Source organism: Arachis hypogaea, chromosome 17 (genome assembly GCF_003086295.3).
Source record: "Arachis hypogaea cultivar Tifrunner chromosome 17, arahy.Tifrunner.gnm2.J5K5, whole genome shotgun sequence".
Lineage (NCBI taxonomy): Eukaryota > Viridiplantae > Streptophyta > Magnoliopsida > Fabales > Fabaceae > Arachis > Arachis hypogaea.
In genome coordinates, this window is record NC_092052.1 from 72,573,743 (window position 1) to 72,584,033 (window position 10,291).

The following is a 10,291-nucleotide window of genomic DNA, read 5'->3' on the forward strand; positions in this document are numbered from 1 at the left end:
AAATTATTTATGTACAAAAAATTATATTTTTAGTAGACAATCATAAGCCCCATGCAGTCTTTGAGGGTACAAAGTATTCCTTCATACTGCATTGAATTTTTTGTACTCAATAGAGCTATAATAATTTTTTTAACATAATAATAAAATAATTTTTTTAACATAATAGTAAAATAATTTTTTTTAACATATTATTACTCTAAAGAATCAAATCTCCCCTCTTTTATGCATTTTTTTGTTATAATGATATATATATTTGTATATATTATGGTACTAAAATATAAATATATTTGTATAATTTAAATATAATTATGTACTAAAAAAAATAAATAAAAGAATGTTTTTGTGAAAAATTTTTAATGTTAATAGAAAAAATAAATATATGAATAGAAAAATAAAAAATAAATAGATAGATTCTTAAGAAAGGAAAAGGGGAGAAATTCTTACCTTCTTACTTTGACGCATCTTTTAAATTTTTGAGTACCTGAGTTTGGAGAGAGTCAGACAGAGAGAGAAACATCAGGAAGAAGAGAGGAGAGCGTGTTCATTATGATCTCTGCTGGTACATTTTTTCTATACGACAGTATTTTCCAGTTCTACCACTGCTATCACCACCACCATCCAACCCTCTATCTTCTTCAATAATTGGGAGTTTTTTTCAGGGTAAAGAACACTCCCACATTTAACCTCACTCTGTCTTATTACTTGGTAAGATTCTTTTTCTTCTTCTCTTCTTTTTGGCTTCAGCTTTGCTCCTTTTTTTGTCATATAATGTGTACTCCTATTTTCTTGTATGAGATTCTGGCACTTGAATATCTGCTATTGTATATTTGACATTTTTGGTATTATTCTGAACTTTTGTTACTCTAAACTCGTGTCATTCTAAACTCTGATGATCATTCTGTACTCTTATTACTCTGAATCTTTGTTATTATGTTCTTTGTCTTCATTCTCATGTAACCCCTTTCAACTCTCATGTATATTGGATTGCTAATTTTGGAATTAGCTATAGAAATTTTTTGATAAAGGTCTTTCACCTTACAACTTTAGATGTTATATTCTCATTTGTATACATTTCCAATGGCATCAAAAAAAAAAAAAAAAGAAAAAAGAAAAAAATTAAATTAAAAATTATGAGCAATGTTCATTTGTAACTATAAAATAGATAATTAAAAATAAAAAAGATTTTTTTTGTATAGCATAGTCATAAGTAATTTGTTTATAAACTTTTTTCAATTAGAGCTGATGAGTTTGGAAAACTCTATATTTAATTTGATGATGAACAAACATTATTAAAAGCAATTAATTACAAAATTATTAATTTGATCTTAATTCATACTTGCTTATTTAATAATTTTGTTGGTGCAGATTTGTAATGGGCCGAATGTTGCAAGCTCAAATATAATTCTTACATTTCAGCCTTGTGCAAAAATTGTCAAATGAATATATGGCTGAATTGTTTTTACACCAATTGGGCCAGATTGAATTACTATTATTACTAGCCCATTTGAAACTTTGCTACCAAGACCAAAGCTTGGTCCGAAACAAATAATGAAAGAAAGCAAAGTTCTATGTTTCCAACAGATCCCATTTTTGATTTGGGATGGATTTCAAACTCAATTAACTTGCATTGGAAACATGAGAGAGAGTTAGCACTTGATTTGATGGACATCATCAATGCTACACGCTACCTAAAGCAAGGGAAGTGGGAAACTTAATTCAATTTATCACATTCATTAATTATTGTTCAAGTTTCTCTTTCTTCACTCTCATCTCTCTTCTCCTACTTCGGTCACTTTACAGAGAAAGTATGGAAGCTATGGCTAGCTACCGAAATGAAGGAAAAACAAGCAACAAGACCATTGTAATGATGGCAAGAAAAAGAAAACAAAAAGTATGTTGTGGCTGAGATTTTCATCACTTATGGTAAGATTTGTAGAAGAGATCTCAGCTTCTCCATACCAAAAATGGATGAAGAAGATTTCAATCAGAGGAAGAAGATCCTTAAGGGATGGCTTGTCTCAGCTTTTGATCAACCACCACAGGAGGTAGCTACAGTAGCTACGTGATGGAAAATGCAGAAGATAGAGCAGAAGAAGCTGTCATCATCAAGAACTCATCAAGGGCTAGGGATCCTTCTTGGAGTGCAAGTCAAGATGGATGGCTCGGATTGGTGAAGCTTGGTATAAAGGAAAGACACAGAGGTAATTGCATGTTGAGTTTACATTCAGTTTCCTCTCCTCTCTCTCTGGCCGAACCGATTTTTGGTTTGAAGAAGAAGAAGTTTAGCTTGGTTCAACAGTTTCAACCGTGGAGGCTTCCCCTTCTATAAATAAGGGTGAACAGCCAGGGCTTGAAGCAAGGAGTGAGAGTGCAAGGCACAGAGTTCTCATAGCTACCTAAGCTAACAGAAGATCTTCTACTTCAATGTTCTTTATTTTTTAATTTTTCTATTTAATTTTGTCTGTCTTGAGTCGTATGAAAAAAGGCAAACAGTGAGGTTTGTAAGAAAAATCCATAGAGCAGAAAAAGACTGAGAGTGAAAAATTAAAAGAAAAGCCATAGATGTCCTTAGAGGTCTTTTGTACATCTGTGTTGTGTTTCATGATTCTGTGGGAATCCCCTTGCAAGTTGGGTTAGCACTTTGCAGTTGAAAGCTTGGCAGTAACCAAGTCAAGTTCAGAATTGGGGTTTAGATTCTGGACTTGTCCCAGATAGGAAGGGTAGTTCTTAGGGAGAATTGGTGATTGTAATCAAGGATGATTATAGTGAAATTCCATCATTGTTGTGATGGAGACTGGATGTAGGCTGCATTGCACTTGGCAGCTGAACCAGGATATATCTTGGTGTGATTTTCTCTCTTTCTTCTACTTTATTTCTATTTCTGCTGCACAGGAGATAAAACAGAAAAATATCTCGTGCCGGGTCATGAGATAAAAAGAAAAAGTCTCGTGGCTAGGTACGAGACAAAAATAAAAAAATCTGCAGAAGTTGTTCCAAAGACCAGCAAGTGTTATTAAGTGAAAAAAGGGCTAAGATTCAACCCCCTTCTCTTAGCCACTGAAAACCATCAATAGGTATCAGAGTGATGAGCGGATAATTTATACGCTTTTTGGCATTATTTTTAGGTAGTTTTTAGTATATTTTATTCACTTTTTATTATATTTTTATTAGTTTTTATTCAAAATTCACATTTCTGGACTTTAGTATGAGTTTGTGTGTTTTTTCTGTGATTTCAGGTATTTTCTTGCTGAAATTGAGGGACCTGAACAAAAATATGATTCAGAGGCTGAAAAAAGACTACAGATGCTGTTGGATTCTGACCTCGCTGCACTCGAAATAGATTTTCTGGAGCTACAAAAGCCCAATTGGTACGCTCTCAATTGTGTTGGAAAGTAGACATCCTGGACTTTCCAGAAATATATAATAGTCCATACTTTGCCCGAGTTGAGATCACGCAAACTGGCGTTTAATGCCAACTTTCTACCCTATTCTGGCGTTAAACGCCAGAACTGGCATAAAAACTTGAGTTAAACGCCAGAAATAGGCAGCAACCTGGTGTTTAACTCCAAGAAAAGTCTCTACATATGGAAGCTTCAATGCTCAATCCAAGCACATACCAAGTAGGCCCCGGAAGTGGATTTCTGCACTATCTATCTTAGTTTACCCATTTTCTGTAAACATAGGTTATTAGTTTAGAATAAAAACTACTTTTAGAGATTTATTTTGGACCTCATGACATTTTACATCAGAACTTGTATTTTCTAGGGCATGAGTCTCTAAACCCCAATGGTTGGGGTGAGGAGCTCTGCTGTGTCTCGATGGATTAATGCAATTACTACTGTTTTCCATTCAATCACGCTTGTTTCTATTCTAAGATATCCACTCGCACTTCAACATGATGAATGTGATGATCCGTGACACTCATCACCATTCTCAACCTATGAACACGTGCCTGACAACCACTTCCGTTCTACCTTAGATTGAGTGTGTATCTCTTTGATTCCTGGTTCACGCGTTTGATTGCATCTCCTGACAACAGAACATTCAAATCTGTGAGACCAGAGTCTTCGTGGTATAAGCTAGAATCAAATGGACAGCATTCTTGAGATCCGGAAAGTCTAAACCTTGTCTGTGGTATTCCGAGTAGGATCTGGGATGGGATGACTGTGACGAGCTTCAAACTCGCAAGTGTTGGGCGTAGTGACAGACGCAAAAGGATCAATGGATCCTATTCTAACATGAGTGAGAATCGACAGATGATTAGCCGTGCGGTGACAGCGCATTTGGACCATTTTCACTGAGAGGACGGATGGTAGCCATTGACAACAGTGATCCACCAATATACAGCTTGCCATGGAAGGAGACCTGCGTGCGTGAAGAAGAAGACAGTAGGAAAGCAGAGATTCAGAAGACAGAGCATCTCCAAAACTTCAACCTGTTCTCCATCTCTACATAACAAGTATCATTTAATCCATGCTCTTTTACTTATTCCAATTAAAACTGAGAATTATTGTTGCTATCCTGACTAAGAGTTACAAGATAACCATAGCTTGTTTCAAGCTGACAATCTCCGTAGGATCGACCCTTACTCACGTATGGTATTACTTGGATGACCCAGTGCACTTGCTGGTTAGTTGTGCGAAATTGTAAAAGTGTGATTGTGATTTCGTGCACCAAGTTTTTGGCGTCGTTGCCGCGGATTGTTCGAATTTGGACAACTGACGGTTTATTTTGTTGCTTAGATTAGGAGAATTTGTCTTTTTGGTTTAGAGTCACTAACATTGAGTCTTCTATTATTGTTTTGGGTTAAATTTTTAAATCCTTATTTTATTTTTCTAAACTATTTTCGAAAAATAGAAAAAAAAACCAATAACTTCATAATTTAGTCTTCTATTTGAGTTTAGTTTCATATTTTAAGTATGGTGTCAATTGCATGATTTTATTTTTCTTTCAATTTTCGAATTATATGTTCTTAGTTCTTTATTGATCTTCAAATTGTTCTTGATAATTTTCCTTATTTGATCTTTAAAATTTTTTGTTTGGTGATTGTTGCTGTTTATCTTATACATTTTCGAATTATTACTGTCGAAAATATAAAAATTTTTAAGTTTGGTGTCCTTTGTGTTTCTATTTTCTTAAAAATTTTTAAAAATTTGTTCTTGGTGTTCATCTTGATCTTCAAAGTGTTCTTGGAGTTCATCTTGACATTCAAAGTTTTCTTGTTTGTTTTCTTTGTTTTTATCTAAAAATTCTAAGTTTGGTGTCTTTTTATTGTTTTTCTCTTTCCTCATCAAATTCAAAATATCTTTTCCCTTTATTTTAATTGAATTTTCGATTTTGACTTTTAAAAAAGTTTAGATTTTTATTTTAAATTTTTTATTCTATCTTATCTTAGTTTTAAAATTTCAAAATTCAAATCTCTTTAAAAAAAAATCATATCATTTTTTTTCAAATATTCTCTTTTATTTATTTATTTTTTTACAAGTATCTTTAATTTTAAGATATATCTTTTTCAAAACTCCCTAATCACTTTCTCTCTCTCCAATTTTCGAAAATTATATTCAAAATTTTTCAAATTTTTTTAATTAATTAGCCATTTTAGTATTCGAATTTTTTTATTTATTTTAATCTATTTTATTTTATTTTCTTTTAGTTTTTGAAAACTTATTTTCTAGTTTTAATTATTTTATTTTATTTTCTTTTCTTTTGAATTCGGTTATCCTTAATTAAATAAAATAAAAATAAAAATATTTTGATTTTCCTTTACTTTATTTCTATTTTATAATCCACACCATCTCTCTTTCTCCATCATGGACCTAAGTGGAATTGAACAGTCCAGAAGGACTCTGGGGCCCTATGCTAACCCCACTAATGCTTCCTACGGGAGTAGTATCTGTATACCCCCCATCAGAGCCAGCCATTTTGAGCTAAATCCTCAGCTCATTATCATGGTGCAGCAAAATCGCCAGTATTCCGATCTTCCTCAGGAAGAACCTACTGAGTTTCTGGCACAGTTCTTACAAATTGCTGACACAGTACATGATAAGGAAGTGGATCAGGATGTCTACAGATTATTACTGTTTCCATTTGCTGTGAAAGATCAAGCTAAGAGGTGGTTAAATAACCAACCCACAGCAAGCATAAGAACATGGAAACAATTATCAAACAAATTTTTGAATCAATATTTCCCTCCAAAAAGGATGACACAGCTAAGGCTGGACATCCAAGGCTTTAAACAAGAGGATAATGAATCTCTTTATAATGCCTGGGAGAGGTATAGAGGGATGCTAAGGAAATGCCCCTCTGAAATGTTTTCAGAATGGGTGCAGTTAGACATCTTTTACTATGGGCTTACAGAAAAGGCCCAGATGTCTCTAGACCACTCAACTGGTGGATCTATACACATGAGAAAGACAATTAAAGAGGCTCAAGAGCTCATTGATACAGTTGCTAGAAATCAGCACCTGTACTTAAGTAGTGAGTCCTCCATGAAAGAAGAGGCTAAAGCAGTATCCACTGAACTTAGTCCTCTAGAACAAGTTGTTGAACTCAATCAGCAATTGCTTTTTATAACAAAAGATTTAGCAGAATTTAAAGAGATGCTACAAGACACTAAAAAGGCTAACAAGAATGTGGAAGCACAATTGAATCAGACAAGACAGCAGTTATCTAAACAGATAACAGAAGAGTGCCAAGCTGTTCATTTATGGAGTGGAAAGACATTGAATGTCTCAACTCAAGGCAGCAGAAAGCCAAGAAAGGAACAGCTAATAGAGGATGACCAAACAACTGCCCAAAATCCCTCTGAGGACAGTAAGAGCCCAGAGAGGAAGGATTTTGGCGTTCAAACGCCAGAAAAGGGTAAGAAATTGGCATTAAACACCCAGTGGATAGCCAAGTCTGGCGTCCAAATGCCAGAAAAGGGTGGCAATCTGGCATTAAACGCCCATACAGCACCCAATTCTGGCGTTCAAACGCCAATGGGGAATCAGACACCTACAAGTGCTGATAACAACCCCCTTAGGCAGGCTTCTCCAACCACTTTTGTAGGAAATAAACCTGCAGCAACTAAGGTTGAAGAATACAAAGCCAAGATGCCTTATCCTCAGAAACTCCGCCAAGAAGAACAGGATAAACAATTTACCCACTTTGCAGACTATCTCAGGACTCTTGAAATAAAGATCCCGTTTGCAGAGGCACTTGAGCAAATACCCTCTTATGCTAAGTTCATGAAAGAGATCTTAAGTCATAAGAAGGATTGGAGAGAAACTGAAAAATTTTTCCTCACTGAAGAATGCAGTGCAGTCATCCTGAAAAGCTTACCAGAGAAGCTTAAAGATCTCGGAAGCTTTATGATACCATGCACATTAGAGGGTGCTTGTACCAAGACAGCTCTATGTGACCTTGGGGCAAGTATCAACCTAATCCCTGCATCCACTATCAGAAAGCTTGGCTTGACTGAAGATGTCAAACCAATCCGGATATGTCTTCAACTTGCTGATGGCTCCATTAAATATCCATCAGGCATAATTGAGGACATGGTTGTCAAGGTTGGGCCATTTGCCTTCCCTACTAACTTTGTAGTGCTGGAAATGGAGGAGCACAAGAGTGCAACTCTCATTCTAGGAAGACCATTCCTAGCAACTGGACGAACCCTCATTGACGTCCAAAAAAGGGAGATAACCCTGAGAGTCAATGAGGATTAGTTTAAGTTGAATGTTGTCAAAGCTATGCAGCATCCAGACACATCAAAAGACTGCCTGAGCGTTGATATTATTGACTCCCTGGTGGAAGAGGTCAATATTACTGAGAGTCTCGAATCAGAGCTAGAGGACATTTTTAAAGATGTTCAGCCTGATATGGAGGAACCAGAGAAAACAGAAGAACCTCTGAAGACTCTTCAGGAGGAGGAGAAGCCTCCTAAACCCGAGCTCAAACCACTACCACCATCCCAAAAAAAAAGTATTTCTGGGAGAAGGTAATACTTTTCCGGTGATCATAAGCTCTGCTTTAAATCCACAGGAAAAGAACGCACTAATTCAGGTGCTAAGGACACACAAGACAGCTCTTGGGTGGTCCATAAGCGATCTTAAGGGCATTAGTCCAGCCAGATGCATGCACAAGATTCTATTGGAGGATGATGCTAAGCCAGTGGTTCAACCACAGAGGCGGCAAAATCCCCCCATGAAGGAGGTGGTGCAGAAAGAGGTCACTAAGTTACTAGAGGCCAGGATTATTCTGATAGCCCCTGGGTGAGCCATGTCTATGTTGTCCCCAAGAAGGGAGGAATGACAGTGGTTCATAATGAAAAGAATGAACTGGTTCCTACAAGAACAGTTATAGGGTGGCGTATGTGTATTGACTACAGAAGGATCAATACAGCCACCAAGAAGGATCATTTTCCTTTACCATTCATAGACCAGATGCTAGAGAGACTAGCAGGCCATGAATACTACTGCTTTTTGGATGGCTATTCAGGTTACAACCAAATTGCAGTAGATCCTCAGGACCAAGAGAAAACAACATTCACATGTCTATCTGGAGTGTTTGCCTACAGAAGGATGCCATTTGGTCTGTGCAATGCACCTGCAACCTTTCAGAGGTGTATGCTCTCTATCTTCTCTAATATGGTAGAGAAATTTTTGGAAGTATTCATGGATGACTTCTCAGTATTTGGAGACTCATTCAGCTCCTGTCTTGACCATCTAGCACTTGTTCTGAAAAAGGTTCCAAGAGACTAACCTAGTTTTAAACTGGGAGAAATGTCACTTTATGGTGACTGAAGGAATTGTCCTTGGGCATAAAATTTTGAACAAGGGAATAAAGGTGGATCAAGCTAAGGTAGAGGTAATTGAAAAATTACCATTACCTGCTAATGTTAAAGCAATCAGAAGCTTTCTGGGGCATGCATGATTCTATAGGAGGTTTATAAAGGATTTTTCAAAAATTGCAAAACCTCTGAGCAATCTGCTAGCTGCTGACATGCCATTTGTCTTTGACACAGAGTGTCTGCAGGCGTTTGAGACTCTAAAAGCTAAGCTGGTCACTGCACCAGTCATTTCTGCACCAGACTGGACATTACCATTCGAACTAATGTGTGATGCTAGTGACCATGCTATTGGTGTAGTATTGGGACAGAGGTATAACAAGCTTCTGCATGTCATTTACTATGCTAGCCGTGTTTTGAATGACGCACAGAAGAATTACACAACCACAGAAAAGGAGTTGCTTGCAGTGGTTTATGCCATTGACAAGTTCAGATCTTATTTAGTAGGATCAAAAGTGATTGTGTACACTGACCATGCTGCTCTAAAATATCTCCTCACAAAGCAGGATTCAAAACCTAGACTCATAAGATGGGTGTTGCTTCTGCAAGAGTTTGATATAGAAATAAGAGACAGAAAAGGGATAGAGAATCAAGTAGTTGATCACCTATCCAGGATAGAACCAGTAGCAGGAGTGTCCCTCCCTCCTACTGAGATCTCTGAAACCTTTCCGGATGAGTAATTGTTTGTTATTCAGGAAGCTCCGTGGTTTGCAGACATTGCAAACTATATGGCTCAGTAATGTCAACCTATTGACAGTAAAGAAGCACTTATTGGGAGACAACCCAATCTTATTTATCTATGTTAATTACTTTTTTTTATTTTTCATTGTTATTTTATGTTTTCTTTAGGTTGATGATCATGTGGAGTCATAAAAACAGCTGCAGAATTAAAGCAGAATCAAAAACAGCATCAAAAATAGCACACCCTGGAGGACAGACTTACTGGCATTTAAACGCCAGTAAGAGTAGCAGAATGGGCGTTAAACGCCCAGTCTAGCACCATTCTGGGCGTTTAACGTCAGAAAAAAGCAACAAGCTGGCGTTTAACGCCAGAACAAAACACCAAGTTGGCGTTAAACGCCAGAAAGGGAAGAAAAATTGGTGTTAAACGCCAGAAACAGGCTACAACCTGGCGTTTAACGCCAGAATTGCACTCTAAGGGCGTTTTGCATGTCTAAATGGAGCAGGGATGAGAAGTCCTTGACCCCTCAGGATCTGTGGACCCCACAGGATCCCCACCAACCTCCATCTCCTCCACTTTTCCTTCTACTACCTTCTTTCTTCTTTTGCTCGAGGACGAGCAAACCTTTTAAGTTTGGTGTGGAAAAAAAGCGTTGCTTTTTGTTTTTCCATAACCATTTATGGCACCTAAGGCCGGAGAAATCTCTAGAAAGAGTAAAAGAAAGGTAGTTGCCTCCACCCCCGAGTCATGAGAGATGGAGATGTTTATCTCAAGAGTCCATA